We start from the raw sequence: 21912 nt of genomic DNA, 5'->3' as shown, positions 1-21912 counted from the left end.
AGGTATCCACGTCACTTCATTACAAGGTAAAACAACCCAGATCTTAGACATATGTTATTCACAAACATCTACATTTTGTTTGTCCCTTGGGAAGAAGTCTTAGCGCAGCAGTGCCAAAATCAGTATGTTCTTTCAAGACTGGAGAACCAAATTGAGCCCGAGGAACCCTAAAGTTGGACTGAATGCCGAAAAGTCCTTGTAAAAAGTCCGAAGAAGTGTGTAACTTGACCAGGCTTTTCAGTCTGCTTGTAAGGACAGTAAACTATCCAAAGCCTGTGCTGGGAAAAGATAGCCTATCCATTGTCCAAATGGGCTCCCCGGGGAGCAGGACGATAGCTGACCCAGGTGCACTGTTTTCCTTGCTCTCTTCCAAATGGAAGCCCTGTCCCCATGCAACCCCACAGAACTGATCTCTCCTGTCCCATCTTTCCAATGGACTACAATGGAGGGGACTCCAATGACGACAGGGTAGGCAGCTCACACTAATCCTGTGTATGAAGCTGCAAAGCATCGCCCATTTCACAGGAGAGATACTGTTGATGCTCAATGCAGCACGGTAAACTACTCAAGGCTCCAGGGAAGAAGATGTTTCCAGCCCTGAATCCAGCACCTTTCACTATGCTTGATTCGGAGGAACGGATAATCCTTAGTCTAACTAAACTTTATTGCATCCTCAGACCCCACTAGTTCTCCTTTGTTTAGTATGTTCAACCAATATATCCTATTTCAATGAAGTTACTAACACAGTATACCACAAAGATCTTACCTTCATGCCGTCTCCTCTACACCCAGAGCCTAGATTAGGTCCTAAGTAAGTTCCTAGACAAGTTAACAGAACTGTAAAGCATGTGTATATAACACACACATACACCTTCTTCCTCTCTCTCTTTCACACACACAGACACACATACTCAAAGCACATGTATGTAACACACAGACACACACAAAGATACACACACACACACACACACACACACACACACACACACACACACACCAGCAGCAAATGCACAGGAAACTTCTAGCTCCACTGAGTGAAATGCCTACACGGGAAAACTTGACTAAACTAGAATGAATATTTTTTTTTTTAATTCAACTGTTAAGTTAGTGTTGGGTCTTAGGATCAAGTGGCCCTTTCAGAAGAGAGTGAATAAGTGGTTCAGACCAAGGGAATCTAGAAATGCTGAGGCACTAATGGTAGCCACAGGAAGCACCATGATAGTCTGAAAGGGCCCATTCAAGTAAAAGCATGCTGATTGTAATGACCAAAAACCTCAACTTCGAATTCATTCCAGTAGTTTCAAAGAGGCAAAATATGTCTTTGCATGTGCTCACGCATCAGAGTTCTAGAGACATGAGGCAAACACAAACCAGGTAAGTGTCTAACTTACAGTGACTGAAGATCTTTCATGAAATGTATTCCTGACAATGAATAGTATGTATTTACATGTTGAATATTGCTTTTTTTTATATCTTTATGGTCTGTATGAGTTCTGGCACTTAGCACAATATAAACAAATATATTTTCCCCAATGTTCTGCCTTTGCTACCATGAGTTGATTGGCTGTCACCAAGAGACGTCTCCTAGCAGTGTTTGTGTTCTGAAGAAATCAGCAGGACAGAAAATGTTACCGCTGAGGAAGGAAGGAGAGACGAAGTTCTTCCCCCCACTTCCACTGAAAATATGTGGTTTCCAACATAATATATCATAATTATGGTTTCTCCTCCTTATACTCCTTCCAATTCTTCCTCCCCTCCCCTCCCATCCAGATCCACTTCTTATTAGAGAATAAACAGGCTTCTATGGGACAATAAAATAAAGTAAGATAAAACAAAAACTAACATACTGGAATAGGACAAAACAAACAAACAGTAGGGAAAGAGCCCAAGAAAAGACACACGAAACCCATATACCCACAGAGACCCACTCATTACACTGCAGAATCCCAGGTAAACACTAAAATAGAAGTCATAATATATATGCAAAAGACCTATAGGGTAAAAAGAAAAAAATGTAAATAAATTTAAAAATAAGATAAAAGTTTTAAAAAAGAAAGAAAAGAAAGGAAAAAACTCTGACAAGTCATTATGAAACAAGGAACCTCCAAAGATGTTGTTGAGTTCATTCTCTGTTGGCCATCTACTGCTGGGCATTCCGATTTGTTTTCCCAGGGAGACTGGCTTGGAGAAAACCACTTACAAATGGAAACTCGGTTATCAACTGGAGCTAGCTTCTGTGTCAGGGGGCATTTGTCCATTTCTCTTTTCAGCTCTAGGACCCCATCTGGTACAGACCCTTCCTGACCCTGTGCATTTTGCCTCAGTCTCTGTGAGTTCATATGTATGCGGGTACTGCTGTGTTTGGAAGACATTGTTCCCTTGGTGTCCTCCACCCTCTCTGGCTCTTCTACTCTTTCTGCCTCTTCTTCAGCAGGGTTCCCTGAGAACTGAGGAGAGAAGGGCTTTTTAGATAGAGACATCCCATTCAGGGCTGAGTGTTCCAAGGTCTCTCTTTCTCTCCCTCTCCCTGTTTCTGTCTCTGGGCAATGTCTGGCAGTGGGTGTCTATATTTGTCCCCATCTGTTGCAGGAGAAATCTTCTCTGATGATGGCTGAGCAAAGAGCACTGATGTATGAGTAGAGCAGAATGTCATTCTGGTACTATCTTTTTTTTTTTTTTTTTTTTTTTAGAACATTGGTATTTGGTTTTGGGTTATCTAGTCTCAGGTTCTTGGTCACCCAAGCAGCATCAGTTATGGGGTCTATCTGGTGGAGCAGGCAGTCAAATCAAATATGGGCTGGTTACTCTCATAAGGTTTGTGCCACCATTACAGTAGCATATTTTTCAGGCAGTCCACCATTGTCAATCAAAGCATTTGATTTTCAATTTGGGTTGTTTTGTTGATATCCAGTTTTGTGAGTTCTTTACATAGTTTTTGAATATTAGGCCTCTATTGGATGGATAGGTGGTAAAAATCTTTTTCATTCTGTAGGCTATTGCTCTGTCCCAATGACTGGATCCTTTGCCATGCAGAGGCTTCTCACTTTCATGAGGTCCTGCTTAGTAATTGATGATTTTAGTGCCTGTGCTATCAGTGTTCTATTCTGAAAGTCGGTGAAAGGCTCTTCTGAGTTGGAGAAAGGCATTGCTCAGCAGTGCAGTAAGATGATGTGTGCTTCTGTCTTGGGAAGGAAGTAGTAGATGAGATTAGAATGAGGCTGCTGGACCCTGTCCTCATTGCAGGTGGAAAAAGGATGTGTAACTGTAAAGCTCATGGTATAAGGTTAACAAGGGGCAAGAGGCTCCAGGCTCACCTCACAGGCAATGGGAGAAGCTGGTGTGACCCAAAGTACAGACAGGTTTCATGCCAGGCATGGGCTAGATTTGCATGTCTAATTTAGATACATACATTTTCCAATTTACTTCTCACAATTTTTTTGTCAATTTAACAATGGTACTTATGTCTTTTCCACTTGATAAATACATAGAAGGCATTAGCCATCTATGGCCCCCCATTGTTGCATTTTTAAAGGTTGAAGGAAAGATGGAAAGCAGGATAATTTATACTTGCAAACATTGAATGGCAGTGAAACATTAGTGTCTGCAAATAAGTTTTTATTGGCACATGTGTACAGTGACTTGTTTATATATTGTTTTGGCTGTTTTCCAGGGAAGGCAATGTTGATCAGTTACAACGCAAAACACATGGTCTTCTGTGTACTAAAACATGTATCATCTGGTCTTCTATAGAGAGCCCATTGAACCCAGATCTAAGAGATGGACACTTCTACTTATGGCTGGCTTCTTGAATATATGCTAACTTATTCAACCGGAGTATATTACACATTGCTAGTGTGTGGTGTAGGGACATTGGTGGAATACTTTGGTTATGGCATCCAAATTCTCAAATTAAGAGTCTCAACTCAAACACTAACTCTCAGTCATGTATACATATGGTATTTCTGTTTTCTTTTATCACTCTCCAACATAAATATTATTTGCAAATATGTTCTCTTTTTTTCCTAAATGCCACCAGGTTGTGTTATAATATGTCATTTTAGTAATTATATTTTTCAATATAATTTTAAGATTATCTTATTCTATATAATGTATATAATCTCATTGTGTATATATGATGTGTATACATGTGTGCATCTGCATAGAACTAATACATGTGTGGCAGTGATGACAACTTTGTGGAGTCGGTTGTATCCTTCCATCATTATGTGGAGTCTGTGAATTGAATGCAGACCTCTAAGCCTAAAGGTACTTTTTCCACCGTGCCATTTCATTTGAAATATACTTAATAATTTTTTGCATTTATTTATTTGTTTTCTGTGACTCTGGGTGTGTTGGGAGGTCCTGATGGTCAGAGGCATACCATGGCATAGCTTTCTCCAAGCTTGGCAACATGAAAGACTCCCTCCTCAGCAAGGCTTCTTTCTCTCTAGGTCTGGATGCATGATTTATCTCAAGATGACCCCTGATGTAATTCCCTGCAAACATGCTTCCCCTGCTGACCACATGGCAATTAAGTAACACGCTCTAGCTATTTTCATAGGGTTGTGCTGCCACAAACCCTGCAAAGGAGGGCTTGTTCCCAGGCTTCCCAATCCTGTATGTTTCCTTTACCCAAGAATAAAGTTGAGTTGTCTCGCTGAAGTCATCTCCTGGAGGCCTATCTCCATCGCATCCACAGCTGTCTGAACCCTGTCCCCTGCTTTTGATCCCTTCATCCTCATTGACTAGTGGCCAATGATCCCAAGGAAGAAGGAGACCCATGTGGGTGTATGTGGAATGTGCATATGTGTGCATTTGCACACATGTGGATGTTAAAGGTCGACTTGCCATATTTGGTTTTCTTCTTCCATGATGGGGGTTCCAGAGATCAATCTCAGGCTATACAGCTTGGTAGCAAGCTCCTTTACCCAGTGAGCTGTCCCATTGGCCAAAAATGTCATCTTAATCAATAACCATAAGTTATCAGTCTACATTGTACATCATGTGATATTTATATGTGTGTATATACAGTGTAGTGTTTAGATCAGGCTAAATACATCTAACTACTCACTTATCATACATTCAAAGGGAAACTTTTCAGAATTCTTTCTTCTAAGTATTTGAAATATTATTTTTAATAATTCAACTGTGCATTAGCACAATAGAACTTTCCATGCTCATCTAACTGTAACTTAGCCCCGTTTGAATATTGGTCTCTTCCTCTTCTGTTCCTACTCTGTTCATTCTCCGATAGTCACTCCTGCTCTCATCTTTCACAGGGTCAACTTCTTTTTGTTCCATATATTAGCATGGTCACATAGTCAGTGTTGTTTAGTGTCTGGATACATGCTATTTCATAACAAATAATTTAAGTTGATAGTTCTGCACAAGAGAAAATGAAGGGCTATCTTATAGGACTCACTCAACTTCATCAGACTTTAAAAGACATCTTTAACATCACTTTTGATCACTAGGAAAGTATCGTTACCTACTTCTGAAAGTCAGGAGCAGAATGGTGTATGGGTGGGGGATACCTTTCTAAATGTTAGCTGGTTACCGGAGCTGATGGTTCTGCACACAGATTGGAGTCCTGTTTTATCTGCAGTTCCTTTACACACTGTGAAAAGCAGCCACTGTGAACAATGATGAGTGACTACTCGACTGAGTTCAGGAAGGGGTGACAACACAGGAAAGCTCAGAGACTGGGAGTTTAGATGTCAAAAAGCTGTTCAGGTTAGATTTGTTTTTTTAAGGGAAGATGTCTTGGAAAGTGACAACTGTCAGTAGTTGTCTGATCCCATCCATGTGGGAGAACAAACAGGGCATGACTGAAAAGCAGTCTGTGAGGTGCAGGAAGCAGTCGTGAAAGATGAGGGAACGGGTGTCAGAAGTACTGGAGCAAACGCTCCCTGATTCCTACTAAAAGCCAATGAAAGTGCCACAGAAGCACAGGTGACTGGGACTATACTGTGGGGAATTCAAAGCTGTTCCTGTAGGGGAAGGAAAGAAGAGCAAGAAAGAGTAGGTATAATGCACCGAGTGACCCATGGCCTCTCCTGGACATTTTTCTTAAGAAGGAATTGTTTTTTTTATTACACAAAAAACAAATAATCATGTATGTAATATTCATCAACCCCTGTGCCATTGCCTCATTAGCCATTCTTTCCACCCATTTTTTTAAAACTAGAAAAAAAAAAAAAGGCCAAGATCTCCAATCCCTCGCTGAACTTAAAGACTCAGCTCTTACACATCGGGGAGAGATGGCACTCTGGCTGGGCAGGCTGCTCATTTCTGTCTTCTCTTGAAAGAGAAATGGGTGCCAGTTATACGCACCCAAAACAAGTGTTCCATTAAAAAAAATCAGTTAATCTATCTTTGGACTAGCCAGGTTTTAGGAATGTATAAAAACAACTTTGGTAGCTACTGTACTATTGTTCATTTATAATGTGTGGCAAGTTTTGAATGGCTACAATGGAAATTATTCCCCAATTTTGTCTTCTTTCCTCTAAAAACTACTATATTTCATTTTCATGTCAATGGCAAGTGAACAAGACCTGCATAGTAACAATATCAGTTGGCATGCCAACATGGATGGGCTGGGGGTTCACAGGGTCCCATCCTTAGATGAATAGCTTTGGACTCATCATACAGAGTAGGCTGTATCTCCCCCACCTCTGTGTGTGTGTGTGTGTGTGTGTGTGTGTGTGTGTGTGTGTGTGTGTGTGTGTGTTTGTGTAAAACAATAGTAATTAAAGAACAGGTCATGAACTTGAAGGGGGCAAGGAAGTGGTTGGACAGGGTAGAGGAAGGGGTGGAAATGAAGTCAATACAGTACTCATGTATAAAATTCTCAAAACAATATTAAAATGAAAAAAGTGTAAGTCTCCTATGCCAAAATGGCTGTTCATTGTTTTGTGTTGCTTGACGAAGTGATGTTGCATAGCAACATGCTCAAAAGTCTAACAGATAACGAGAAGTGGACTAAGGTCATGTCTAGTTTTCAAAAGAAAAAAATCCAGTTCCTAGACACTTTCTCAGTATATTAGATCCACAAAACATGTCGTTACTATAGGTCACTACTTTGAGTTTCTGTTTGGTTTTTTTTTAACCACTTTTATTGTTCAAAGGGAGTATTAAATGAATCAATAGGAAAATGTAAAAGAGCTTTGAAGGTCTTTAAAAAGTTGAGATGTTAAAAATATACATCTCAGTCAATAGGTCCATGCTATTAACATATTATTTATAATTTAAAAATCATAATACTGGATCATCTGATATGCACTATGTTCCAGAACTTTAAAAAACCCAATAAAACTGTCAATTTTGAATCATGTTAATATTAGCCTTGTTTGCAATTGGGAGAGCTCCTAATGCTTTTGCAACTGGTTTGTTAATATAAGACGGGGATATATTTTTATTTATGCACATAATTCAAATGAGCATTTGGCTTTGAGAGACAGTGAGTGGCAGGAACAGAATGGTAAATGAATTTTACATGAAATTGTTTCTATGGAAGATTTGGCTAAGAGCTGGGCCTGGTGGTTCACACCTGGAATGTTATCACTTGGGAGGCTGTGGCAAGAGGACTTGCCCGAAATTTGAGGCTATTATGGGACACAGAGAGAGTTCCAGGATAGCCCCTGCTACAGAGTAAGACTCTGTCTTAAAAAAACAAAAAACCAAACGTGGGCTTGCACAATAAAAATAGACAATACCAATGGTTCTCTGCTTCATCCCTCGTGCTCTGTTCCTCATCAAGACGGACTCTGCTGACAGTCGGGGGATTTCTGTTCACCTCTTTAGGGATTGCAGGCTTTCCTTGAAGCTTAGTTCATTTGTGTCAGCATTCCACACAAATGTCATCTCAAACTGTTTTCCTGGGAAATACACTAAAAATAAAAATATCATGCCTACCTTCTTTCTTAAAAAGTTATTCATGTTTTGACTGTGTGTGTGTCCACCACATGTGTGCCTGGTGCCAATGGAGACCAGAAGAGGACGTTGGCTTCCCTGTGACTGGAGCTACATATGACTGTGAGCCACCATGTGGGTGCTGGGGATCAAACATGAGTCCTCTGGAAGAGCAGTCAGGGCTCGTAACCACTGAGCCGTGTCTCCAGGCTTCATGCCTACCTTCTTCATTCCTTTTATATATAAATATAACCCTCTGCAGGCAACATCTTTAGAAGTATTTGCCATTTCACAAAATACCTGGAAGTTGTGATTTCAATATCAGACCATTATTGATTCTGATTTCTTACATTAATTCTATAAAAGAATGAAATTATTGGCAAAAGTTTAGAACAGTAGCAGTAAGTCTTGGCATGGGATGTTGCTTTTGCAACATAAAGTTAAAATGTAGAAGAGAAACAAAGAATATAAGGCCAGTGATGGGTGGCTAGCTGGGTGACATTATGTCACTCCTTTGGGCTACGGTTTAGCTTCCTTTTAAGCCATTTCTTTATTGTTATAGTTCTTATTTTAGTAAAACACTTTCAGCATAATCTTAAGAAAGTAAACACACCAGAATGGTGTGAGGACATCTGCAGGCTGGTGAGATGGCTCAGTGGTTACCTCACTGTTACCCAGGCAAATGTGCAAAGAGAGAATCAACTCGCCAAGGTGCCCTCTTACCTCCTCATGGACACTGTGGCATAAACACCGCCACCCCCCCCCTACCCCCACCGACACCCCATCATCAATAACAATAATAATTTTTAAAAAGTATCTTGTTGTTGTTGTTCTCAAAAGTTCTTCACAGCACACTTGCAGTTCATTTTGGATACAACCTCCTGTGCATACACAGCCAGCATGCATGTGTACTCTCGGGTATTATTAATGAACTGTCTTGGGAAATTAAGGACTCATATCAGAATTTTTTTTTTCTGGCTTGAAACAGTCAACACAAACTGATTTATTATGAATTGCTTGTCTTTTTCCATTCTGGTTGAAGAAAAGGATTAAGACCAGCTCAGTGCATTTCCATGGCATTTACCCAGCACAAGGCACAATAAAGTCTAAAGAAAACATCAGGCATTGAATGGATTCCCAAAACCTACCTAACAAAAATCACTTTTCAGGGCCTCCCATTTCACCACCTGAAATGCTGAAAGGTAAATGCGGACTGAGACAAAGGGCAGGTGCTTTTTCATATGAAAATGACGTGTGAGCAATCCACTTAGAGGAATGTGCAGTTTCAAAAGGCCTGTGTTAAACAAAACACCCGTGTTCTCAGCGGCTCCTCGGTTATTTTCTCAAGCAACTGAAAAGGAACACCTTTAGCAACAGGAAGTGCAGGCATTTTCTAGGTTCAGAAGTGCATTTTTGAAATATGTCCCTGTTTAACTTTTACAAAGTTACAGGGCCCAGACACTGACAAATGAGCGTCATTACATTCAGGGCTCAGCATATTTGCTGTGACAATCTGTTTCACTTGAGGAATGGTATTTGCATATGAGGAGAGAGAGGGGGAAAAAAGAGAATCAAGATTCCTATCTTGTCTTCTGGTTTCTGTTACATTGGTTCATGAAAGTTCACAGATTTCTAGATCTGGAAGGAAATTAGGTACTTTCAGGATGAGGAAATAGAAACCTGGTAACCAGGACGGAGCTGGCACTACCAGCTGCTCTGAATCACCCAAGGATGGACGAGGCCACATTCCCTCTTGGGGGCAAAAGCAGCCCACATTACCTGGAGGTCTAAAATCAGGCAAAATGGCCAACATGGACTCTGTTACCAACCTGCAATAGTTCTAGGCAGTAGAATGCAGCTTCTGGAAATGGTTTCCCCATCTCTAAAATTCTGGGCTGTCATTTAGTCTTACAAACTGTGAAACTCCAACCTGCACATTACAGAATATTTAATTTTATAGCTATGAAATTCAAGGTATTCCTGTTTATTGTGAAGAAAAAGAAATAAAATAATAAAGTTCAAAATACATCTATTTTTATTGTCGTGTGGAATGTGAAGACATTTGTGTATATGTATGTGTTATATTTATTTTTTTCCACGTGTGTAGTTGTGTTCACCCACACAAGCACATGTACACACGCAGATCCCAGAGGCTGACATCAGGATGTCTTCATCAATTGATTCCCCACCTTGCTTTTTGAGATGTGATCTCTCCTTAGATCTATAGCCCACTGATTTGGCACACTGGCTCACCACTGAATTCCCAGGATCATCCTGCCTCTGCCCTGTTCCAGTGCTGGGATCATGGAAGTGTGTCTTAGCGATTGGCTTTTTTTTTTTTTTTTTAACATAGAGACTAGAGGATCTGAACTCAGGTCCTCTGGGCCATCTCTCCAATCCTCTTTGCTATTTTAAAGGAACAAATTAAAGTTTTCAGCTAACTGGATGTCAATCCTGATTTTAGCTTTTAGAAACATTTAAGTACAAAGCAGCCTGGGCCAAGCAGGCCAACCTATTGTACAGTATGCGTAATCCATTTATTTGGTCTTGGTAATTCAATCAATTAGTCAGTGTGTTACTCTTCATTCCCCTGAACTGTCTGGTATGGTGATATTTTATTTGTATTAAAATGTTACTTGTATGTTAATAAATAAAGTTGCCCGGGGGTCAGAGCTATTAGCAAGCCATAGGAAAGCAAGGCAGTGGTGGCGTACACTTGTAATCCCAGCACTTGGTAGGCAGAGCTAGGTAAGTCTCTGTGTGTTCAGGGATACAGCCAGCATTGGATACACACGCCTTTAATCTCAATACCAACCACAGAAAACCTGGAGGTCTATACAGACAGGCAGTGACGAGGTGGTCACGTGGTTGGGTTTACAACCAATGAGAAGGCAGAACAGAAAGTCTATATAAAGACTTTAACACAGGAAGCAGCTCTGGTTCGGAGAGGTAGGACCACTGCAGGAGGAAGGGTAAGGTTTTAGCTCTTAGCTCTGACCTCTTGGCTTTCTTCTTTGCATTGGTTCTGTGTTTCTTTTTTTCTTTTTTTTTTTTTTTGGTTTTTCGAGACAGGGTTTCTCTGTGTAGCTTTGCGCCTTTCCTGGTACTCGCTTTGGAGACCAGGCTGGCCTTGAACTCACAGAAATCCGCCTGCCTCTGCCTCCCGAGTGCTGGGATTAAAGGCGTGCGCCACCACCGCCCGGCCTGTGTTTCTTATTTAATAAGACGGTTGGTTACATCTACAGTCTGGACTCACTTCTTCACTGTGTGTGAATAGGACTAAGTGAGCCCCTTGTGTCTTCCCCAGGCCTTTCTAGAAAGGCAATCCTTGATAACAGTAGTATTTGCTAGAACAGATGAACATACGTCACTTTCCATACACCATGGCTTTTTCTAGGCCATTTCACGATTTGAACACATTTGACCTTGACGGCTTTCTAACCTAGCAGTTGCAGTAGCTAGCCCTGCTTCACTTGGGCATCCAGTTGTTCTTAGCCACTTTTTATGCTGCCACTCCAAACTTCAAGTTACCACTTTAATAAACCGGGATATCTAGTCAGAACTGGACAGGCAGACAAGGGCTTGGGTTATAACTTACTGGATATACAGTTTTGTTCACACAAAGTCTAGCCTTCTCACCCAGAAAGCAAACATTAATGAACGAAAATATTCTCTAATAAAATGTACTTTACAGAAAGTAAAAAGTTCAAGGTCAAAGGACGTTGTTTTATTTGGCTGTTCTGAGCTTATATTTCGATGGGGTGACAACACTTATTTGCTATGTGTCTGGTTCCCTTTTCTTAAGTTTCTTTCGCAGGGAACTCTTCTTAACCTGTCACATAAATGTGTGCCAAGACTTTGAGTTTTTCTTCTCACTTACACATCCCCCCTCATTCTCACAGTCTCTGCTGTAACCTACCAGGGAAATCCTAAGTGTCTACTTCCTAGTCTCACTTCTAAGTACCAGGGATGGTATAGGACAATTTCAATTGTGGGCCTCAAAGCCGTCTCAGATGACCGAAACCTTATTCAGTACCTACCACTTCAATAACATCCCCCTCCTCCTGTACTGCTGTTGGAAAGGGGTAAGCTTATCTACACCCATCCCAAGTCCCAAATGTCTTTGGTGGAGAGATTTTGTTGAGACTTTTCTATGGAGAAGTAGGGGGGTATTCTCTACCTGCCCCTCCACCATCATGGCAGGTAGCAGTTCTGTCTTCCAAATGCCTGTCCATCAGTCCTCTCCATTCAGCCCCATGGGGTGGTCTGTCTCTCCTTAGCCTTTGTCACCTTTGACCAGGATCGATTTCGGTGGGTCCATGACTGTGTTCTATGTCCCATTTCCTTCTGTTTACTGTCTGCTCTGTATTGGACCATCATTCATAGCAGCCTCTGGCAACACGAAAGCTAGCCAGTAGAGGTAAAGTTTGTAGGTAGGTACCAGCATGATCTCTCCACGTTCTGTGACTCGAGCATGAGGTGTCTGCAGCGATAGGGCCTTACCACCAAGTTTTGGAAGGTAATATAAACAATGGCAGTAGCCTGTGATGTTTGAGACAGGAGCCCTAGGAACCCGCAGAACAACAATTCCAAAAGAGGCAGCCCATACGTGGCACTGGGATTTTTATTTGACAGCCTAAGGTGTCCCCCCAATTCAAACTCCTATGGTATATGCATATGAACACATTTCAGGAAGCATCTGCTGTAGGTTTCCGTATTTGAAAGTAGGCGCTTTCAAAGATCTCCAAGATTGGCAGTTCCTCTCTGTTCTACCTCCTCCATCAGGTCCTCTTAGCCTTCACTCCATTTAACCCTTCCTTTTTCATTATTCTGCTCTCATCCTTCCCACCACCTGTATCTATCTCCACTCCCTTGAAATCTCCCATATGGTCCCTTATTATTTTCATGCTTTCTATGGGTACTCAAATTTAAACACACATATTTAAAGATTCAATCACATATGACAGAGAATATGTGGCATTCATCTTTATGGGTCTGGCTTGCCTAATTCAGTATAATGTGTTCCAGCTCTATTCATTTACCTAAGAATTCCATTTGTCTTCACAGCTGAATAATGTCATATTGTATACATGTACCTACCACATTTTCATTATTCATTCACCAGTTGCTGGACATCTAGGCTGTTTCCACTTCCTAGCTAGTGTGAGTAGAGGAACAATAAATAAAGATGAGAAAGTATGTGTAACAGAATATAAAGTCTTTTGGGAATATGCCCAGGAGTGGTACAGGTAGATCATATTGTAGGTCTACTTCTAGCTCTTAGAGGAACGACCACACCAATTTACATAGTGGCTATACCAATGTGCACCCCCACCAACAGCAGATAAATGTTCCCCTTTACCTACACAGATGTCAGCATTTGCTGTCAGCTGCCTTTTTGATCTTAGCCATTCTGACCCGTAAGGTGAAATCTTATGGTTAAGATGAAATTTCAAAGTAGTTTTAACCAGCATTATCTTGATGGCTAAGGATGTTGAACATTAAAAAAAATATTTCTCAGCCATTTTTGTTTATTCTTTTGAGAATTCTCTGTTTTGTTTCACACCCTAGAGGTTAATTGGGTTGTTTGTTTTCTTGGCCCTTAGTTTTTTGAGTTCTTTATATATTCTAGATACTAATTCTGTCAGATGTAAATTTTTTTTCTTATTCTGTAGACTAACTTGTTACTCAAATGATGGTGTCCTTTGCCGTACAGAACTTTATAGTTTCATGAGAGCCTACTTTTTTTTTTTTTGGAAGTTATCAATTTTTTTTTTTTTTTTATTTTGCAATACAATTCAGTTCTACATATCAGCCACGGATTCCCTTGTTTTCCCCCCTCCCATCCCCTTTACCTTCCCCCTGCCCCCCCTCCCCCATTCCCATCTCCTCCAGGGAAAAGCCTTCCCCACAGACTGAGATCAACCTGGTAGACTCAGTCCAGGTAGGTCCAGTCCCCTCCTCCCAGGCCAAGCCAAGCAATCCTGCATAGGCCCCGAGAGCCTACTTTTTAATTGTTTTCTTAATGCCTGCAGTACCAGGTCCTGTTAAGAACATCCTTTTTGGTGCCTATAAATTGAAGTGTATTCCCTTCCTTTATGAGATTCAGGATACTAGGGCTTATGTTGAGGTCTGTATTAGTCAGGGTTCTCAAGAGTAACAAAACTTATAGAATGAATTTACACACACACACATACACACACACACACACACACACACACACACACACACACACACACACGGATTTATTAGAATGGTTTACAGGCTGCAATCCAACTAGTTCAACAATGGCTGTCTACCAACGCAAGATCCAAGAATCCAGTAGTTGTTCAGTTCATGAGACTGGGTATCTCAGATGGTCTTTAGTGTACACCAGAATCCCAAAGTAGACTCTAATGCTGGTGAAGGAATGGACTTACCAGCAAGATCAAGCAGACAAAGAGCAAAAGCTTGTCTTTTGTGTCCTTTACAAAGGCTGTTACTGGAAGGTATGGCCTGAATTAAAGGGGGATCTTCCCACTTCAAAAGATCTTGATTAAAAGTGTGTCTTTTCAGCCCAAAAGATCTAGATGAAAAGTGTTTCTTCTCAGCCCAAAAGATCTGGATGAAAAGTGGGTCTTCTCAGCCCAAAAGATCTGGATGAAAAGTGGGTCTTTTCAGCCCAAAAGATCTGGATGAAAAGTGGGACTTCCCACTTCGAATAATTTAATTAAGAAAAAAAAAATCCCTCAAAGGCATACTGGTCCAATGGATTTTAGTTAATTTCAGATGTAGTCAAGATGGCAGCCAAGAATAGCCATCACAAATTCACCCCTTGTCAACTTTAGGTCATAATTATACCTAAAATGATATAACTATCTTACACACAATCACCAATGCCTTATACATTTAACCAGGTCATAATTATGCCTAACATGATATAGCCCTCCCTTGCACAACTGAAAACACATTATAATTTTTAGAATAGGAGGCAATGTCCTGTAAGGGACAGCCTCTTGATATCTCAAAACTTATATATGACAACTACTGATATTATTTTAATTGATGTTACATTTCATGATAAGGAAATTGAGGAAAGAAAACACAAATATCCATCCATACTTATCCTTAGAAAATGTCAATTATAATCCTTGACTCTGCAACTGATCACATCGCCTTAGATGGTATTTATAACTGCCTTCCTCTACTACCCATTTGGCATTTCTTCCACCCTCGGCAAGCACCTCAGGAGGTCTTGGTTCTTTTTCCAGAGGAGTGACCTATACTTCCATTCCTGAAGGGTCTGTGCCCTTTGTCACCCTGCCTGGATTAGGTTGCTGTAGTTTCCAATTGACTTTAATCACAGAATATGGGTAGCACCAAGAGACTCTCCAAAGGATCTCCTACACTTCAGATAATTTTTTGGAGAAGCAACCCTATTTCCCCATGGTAATCTGAATAAATCACCCCCAACACTCTTATTCATGTCTTAGCCTATTAGCTTAAGGGCATCAGAAGCCCAAAGTGACCAGGGGGAAATCTGAGCTTCCAGTTCAATGGAATGTTTGTTGTGTCTCCTGGTAGGAGTGTCCCCTCTCTGGAACCAAAACTTCTAGAACAGGAGAACTTAAGGTCACAAGAACAGGAAGCAAAATTTTTTCTAGTGGGTCACTAGGAGTGATAGTGAGAGAACTATTCCCTTTCCATCCCTTGATTCCTGGACACATGGATCCTGGCTGCGGGGGAAACATACCATATATTGGACACTAATTCAAAGCATATACTACCTTCTGGAGAAGCAGACCCCAGCCCTCCAGGCTATGACCACCCAATTGGTGCTATAGCTGTTTCTTCAAAAGACCTTTTATCTTTCTATCAGGCCAGCGGCTTCAGAATGGTGGGGAACATGGTAAGACCAGTGCATTCCATGACTGTGAACCCAATGTTGCACTGCTCTGGATGGGAAGTGAGTTCCTTGGTCAGAGGCAATACTATGTGGAATGCCATGATGGTGAATAAGGCATTCTCTAAATCCACAGATGGTAGTTATAGCAGATGCATCACATGCAGGAAAGGCAAATCCATAACCAGAATAACTATCTGTTCCAGTATGGTCCAATGTAATCAACCTGCCACTACATCACTGCATGGTCACCCCAGGGTATGGTGCCATATTTAGGGTTTAGTGTTGGTCTCTCCTGCTGGAAGATCTGACACTCAGCATCATCTGTAGCCAGGCCAGCCTTGGTGAGTGGTAGTGTGGGTTTTTTCATGGGTTCATTGGGCAATGGCAGGGATGGCTGGGGAGTTGGCTGTCTGTTCACAGACTGGGTCACCCCATCTTCTTGGTTTGATTATTGAACTCCTCCTCAGGTGAAGTAACCTTTTGATGATCAGTTCCACGGGACACAAGAATCTTCACCTTCTTCACTCATTTGGTGAGATCTATCCACATACTTCTTCCCCAGATGTCTTTGTCACCCAGTCTCCAATCATGCTCTTTCCAAGTTCCTGACCATCCAACCAATCCATTGGCTACAGCCCGTGAACCAGTGAACAATCACAGGTGTGGCTAGTTCTCCTCCCAAATAAAATATATGACCCTGTGTACTGCCTGAAGTTTTGCTCACTGTGAAGATTTCCCTTTGCTGGTGTCTTTCAGGGTTGTCTCAGGAAGGGGTTGTAATACTGTGGCTGTCCACTTTTGGGAGGTGCTTGCCTAATGTGCAGAACCTCAGTAAACCCGGCCCTAGTCTTCTCTTCCTTAGTCGTCTGATCATAGGGCACACCCCATGGTTCTATAGGTGAATGCTTGGCAGAAGATGGCATTGTAACAGGAGTAGAACCCATTGACATATGGGCAGTTTCTTCATATAACCTGCTTGTGCTTTCAGGACCTGACTGGGTCCCATCACATACATACACTTCCATTTCATAACAGATTGCTTCTGTAAACATCCTACTTTGTGGCTTGGTAGGTCAGATAATACTCAGCTCAGCCTGTTCTTGGGCCTTAGTGGAAACAGAAGTTTTTGCAATGGGCCAACCTAAGCTGCTCATCCTGAGCTGAGTATTATCTGACCAAAGGCCCCAAACAGCATCCTTATCTGCCACTGACACCTCAAGTTCAATCAGGTCTGCTGGCTCATATGGTCCAAGTTGTGCAATAGCCTGCACAGCAGCCTGAACCTATGGAAGAGCCTTTTCCTGTTCCATGTCCCACTCAAGGCTGGCAGGCTTTCTGAGTCACTTGGTATATGGGACAGAGTAACCCATCCAAGTGCGGCATGTGCTGTGTCCAGAATCCAAATAGACCCACTAACCATGTACTTCTTTCTTGGTGGTGGGAGGGGCCAGGTGCATTAACTCACCCTTCATCTTAGAAGGAATATCTCTGCATGTGCCACACCACAGGACTCCCAAAAATTTCACTGAGATAGAAGATCCTTGAATTTTGGTTGGATTTATTTACCATGTGTGACCTGTAAGTTCAAGGCAGTAGCTACCACCTGCTCATTTAGTCCAATCAGCACAATGTCATCAACATAGTGGGCCAATGTAATATTTTTTGGAAGAGACAGATGGTCAAGATCCTTTTGAACTATGTTATGTCACAGGGCTGGAAAATTAATATATCCTTGAGGCAAAACTGTAAAGGAATACTGTTGGCCTTCCCAGATGAAAGCAAACTGCTTTCAGTGGTTCTCATGGACAGGTATTGGAAACGAGGCATTTGCTAGATTACTAGCTACATGCTACGTACTAAGAGATGTGTTCATCTGCTCAAGTCAGGGCACCATATTTGGTACAGCAGTTGCAGTTGGGGTCAGTAATTGATGGAGTTTTCAATAGTAAAGGGTACCAGGTTTTATGCTGAGGTCCTTTACCATTGGAGGTCGGTTTTGTGCAGGGTGAGAGATAAGGATCTGGAATTACTCTTCTGTGTGTACCTATCCAGTTAATCAACACCGCACTACTTGTTGAAGATGCTGTTTTCTCTCCAAGGTGTATTTTTGGTCTCTTTGTCAAAAACCAGGTAGCTGTAGGAACGTGGACTTATATCAGGGTTCTCAATTTTACTTTCTTGGTTAATGCATTTGTTTATATGCCATTATGCTGTTTTATTACAGTGTTCTGCAGTATAACTTGAAGTCAGGATGGTGATGCCTCCAGAAATGTTTTTGTTATTCAGGTTTGTTTTGGCTATCCTAGGTCTTCTGTATTTCCGCATTAAGATTATTTTTTCTCATTATTTTTATTTTTTGAGGTAGAATCTTGCTGTGTAACCCAGGCTGACTTTGACCTGGTATTCCTCTTGCCTCTGACTCTTAGAGTGCTCATTATATGTATGCACTACAATGCTAGGTTCCTTGAATGAAGTCTTTCTGAAAGATCATCACATCTTGGCACACCTTGATTATATTTTCCTCAGTTTCTGTTGCAGAAGCCTCCTCTTCATTTACCTGCCCCATCAATATTTCACAAGATTTTTGATACTTTTATCTTCTCATCTGCACAGTTCTTCCCACCCCACAATATGTGAAGCACCCCTGCATTAAGACTTTCCTCACTCTGCACCATGATGGAAGGTTATCTCATCTGCCCATTGAACTCACTGTGATTCTGAACGTGGTTTTGGAATCTCTTCGTCACTGTATCCCCTGGGCCTAATACAGAGCTCTATGCTAATAATTAACTAAATAATACAAATACAAAATAACAATACAAATATAAAATCTAGGACATGCAAGAGTTAACAAAAAGCAATCTATATTGGTGTGTGATATGTTGCTTGAAGCATTTTTCTCAATTGTTCTCCACCTTTCTTTTAAGAATATGTTTATTTGTTATGCTTATATGTGTGTGTGCCTATGTGAGTTTATATGCACCACATGAATACAGGAGCATGCAGAGGCCAGAAGAAGGCATCAGACCCCAGGAACTGGAGTCAAGGGCAGTTGTGAGCTGCCTTGTGGGTGCTGAGCACTGAGCCCAGATCCTCTGCAAGAGCAGTAAGCACTCTTAACCACCAAGCTACCGCTCTCTTCAGCCCCTTCTCTACCTTGGTGTTTGAGACAGCCTCTCCTTGAACTTGGAGCTCACAGATTTAGCTAGACCAGCTGAGCAGGAGGCCACAGGAACCCTCCAGTTTCTGTCTGTCTAGCGCTGGATAACAGGCATGTGCCACTGCACTTGACTTTTACATGGCTTCTGAGGACAGAACTTGGGACCTCACGCACCAATGAGGACTTCATGGACCAACCTATTGTCCTAGCTGCTCATTCTTACTCAGATGAGCAGTATTATAACCTTTATGGTGATAAGCTTATTCTTAACTGTAAAGACTTAATTGAAATGAGTATCACAAATAAACTCTTTGCATATTCTTTCATGGTGAATATATATTCTTCCAAGCTACAGTTCTATATTACTTTTGTAATAAGTACTGTGTTTAACAATTCTATTAGAAACCACAAAAAATCTATTTTAGTAACAAGTACTCCTACCATTCAGGATAAGGTGATTAATAATCAAAATGTTTGATTTTCAGGCAGAACATGAGAACAAAGGCTGGAGATGAGGCATTACCCCACATTCTTCTCTTCCCATCACCTTGATAAATGTAAAGATAAAACAGAGCTCCAAGTGAAAGCAGGGTCCATAAATATCTCAGCAATTTTAACTGATGATGTCTGTGCTCACATAAATAAAATTCAGAAGCAAAATTCACTTTGTAATGTATTATTAAACAGAGACTCATTGGCAGGTGGTCTTACAAGTCTTTTAAGTATATATAAAAGATCAACTTTAAAAACAGCAATTCAGTAAAATGTGGATTTTAGAATAAAATTCAATCAAATATGTATAATACAGGTATGGGCATTTGGATCACTGTGGATCTCAGGCACACTTTGTTTCTAGACACTAGCTTTCTGATGGGTCAAGAAAACTCCCTTCCTTTTCGTGAAAACGGTATAATATTTGTAGCACTTTCAAAGCATATTGAGATAAATCTAGATTGAAAATAGATGTAGAGGTTTCCTCCTTTGAGGTGGAAATGGGAAGTGCTTGTTTGCAAAGGCAGGTGCCCGTCACGATGACCCCGGATCCCCCTCTGCACCACCAGGGCAACTTGCACAGACAAGGCCCTTCTCCCTCTGCTCTTCTCTTCCCCATGGAAGGTATGTGTCGATGTGGTGGTCTCACTCATCGGATTTAGAAGCTCTTGTCTTCGCGTTTTATATCTCCTTCATTAGTATGCAAAGAGTTGTGTGCTGAGCAAGCACTCCAGAGCAGCTTGTCTGGCTGTATTTAGTGATTAATGCTCCTGGTCCATGTCTTCTCACTGGCTTTCTAACAAGCACAATTTTCATAGGCCGGGGAGAAGGACCAGTCATCAGTGAAAAGCCTCCCAGCTTGTCACACCACCAGTCACCTCTCTTGCCATCTTGTCACTCCAAGGCACCCTAGTGGCTCATGCTAAGTAAGTAGGTATGTGTTGCCACACAGGCGAGCAAGGGATGGGAGCTCTAGTGAAGACACGGGCCTGGCAGGTTTGTGAACTTGTCCGAGACTGGGTGGAATGACGGTAACAGGGACCCAGGAGCAGCCAGGGCCTCACTGCACTGCGTTCTCACTGCACTGCGTTCTCAGCTTGACCCTGGGTTGGTGTTCTCACCTGGCTCCATTCCTGGGACTTACACAGCTGATGACGAGTGTAACCCTTGCATAGCTTGTGCTTGAGTTTTTGGGGGGGACAGAGAAATGTTAGTACCCTCCATGTGGCATCTCTCTGTGTACAAATAGCCTAAGCACACACACCGGATATCCTTAGCCTTCCTCTCCTTTATCCTCACATCTGGTCAGGAGTCATGAATGTTGTTCGTTTGCCTCAGCTTTTCCCATAAGCCTTTCTACCACCACATCTTAATATCAGGCAACACACACTGGAGCTTGCCGGGGAATAGGGTAGGAGTCAAAGAGCTTTATTGGCCTGGTGACACTGAGGCATTTGGGGAAATGAATGGAAGCTACTGACTGGAGAACTAGGAAGAAAAGAGTCAGGTGGGCAGATGATTTCAGGCTGGAGGATAATATCAGAATGAGTTGCATATATCCAGGCTCATCTGGAGACCTAGGCAGTGCTCCAGCTAGGACTAGGAGCTGTGGCACTTTGTGGCCACTTCATGAGCTATCTACTCTGCTTAGGAGCAAACTCATCAAATAAGGTCCATGACTCTTTCTGCCCTTCTGAAAGTCGATCTACAGAGATGCAGGAAATGTTCAACCATGGGTTGAATCTATGAACATGGCCTTTCAAATAGAAAACTGAACTGTTTTAGTGAGGATGTAAAGTTTATCCCTTAAACAATTGTTTATTCACCATAACAGCAACACACTAAGTTTACAAAATGATGATTAGCTTTACCCCCAAACAACTATAATCTATACATATTAAATCTATTAGAGTCTCAAATAAAGGTATTTAATGATAGTCATATGCTCACAATGACATGTTATCTATAGCTGATCCACTTCAGCACATAACTACTGAATGCCTATGATGTGTTATCATTGTATTTACTTGGGTTATAAAACTGATGTCCTGAGTCATACATATGTAATGAGACTTACTACATATGTGTATGAAGCTAAAAAAGAAAATCTGAGATTCCCACACCTTAGGGAGCTGCTCCAAGCTTACCAGTTATGGGCTAAAGATAGATACAAACTTTTGTTTCTTGACTTCCAATTTCCTGTTTTGTTTTATTTTTTAATTTCTCAGTACACTTTGCTATAGTTTGGGTATGATTTGCACCCTGACCTCCTCTGCAACAACCAAAACCACCCAAACACATGCTGTAGTTTAATCCTCACTATGAGACATTAAGGGGCAGGAAGACTTAAGACTGTCAACAAGTGTAGTCTACACATGACAATCAGTTAACTGAGGAAGGTACCTGAAGTGACTCTGCTATAAAAGCCAGTGTGGCCAAATCTCTCTTTCATATATTTCCATCT

At 41.4% G+C, this 21912-nt stretch overlaps 1 protein-coding gene across 9 annotated transcripts in view; it reads right to left on the bottom strand.

The window, feature by feature from the left end:
* The window catches only part of Klf12 (KLF transcription factor 12), a 650091-nt gene that overhangs the window by 6512 nt on the left and 621667 nt on the right, over window positions 1-21912 (bottom strand). The window lies entirely within an intron of this gene.

Source organism: Peromyscus californicus, unplaced genomic scaffold (assembly GCF_007827085.1).
Source record: "Peromyscus californicus insignis strain IS unplaced genomic scaffold, ASM782708v3 Scaffold_12__1_contigs__length_115047231, whole genome shotgun sequence".
NCBI lineage: Eukaryota > Metazoa > Chordata > Mammalia > Rodentia > Cricetidae > Peromyscus > Peromyscus californicus.
The sequence above is the reverse complement of the archived record's forward strand: the minus strand, read 5'-3'. Positions and strand labels throughout refer to the sequence as shown.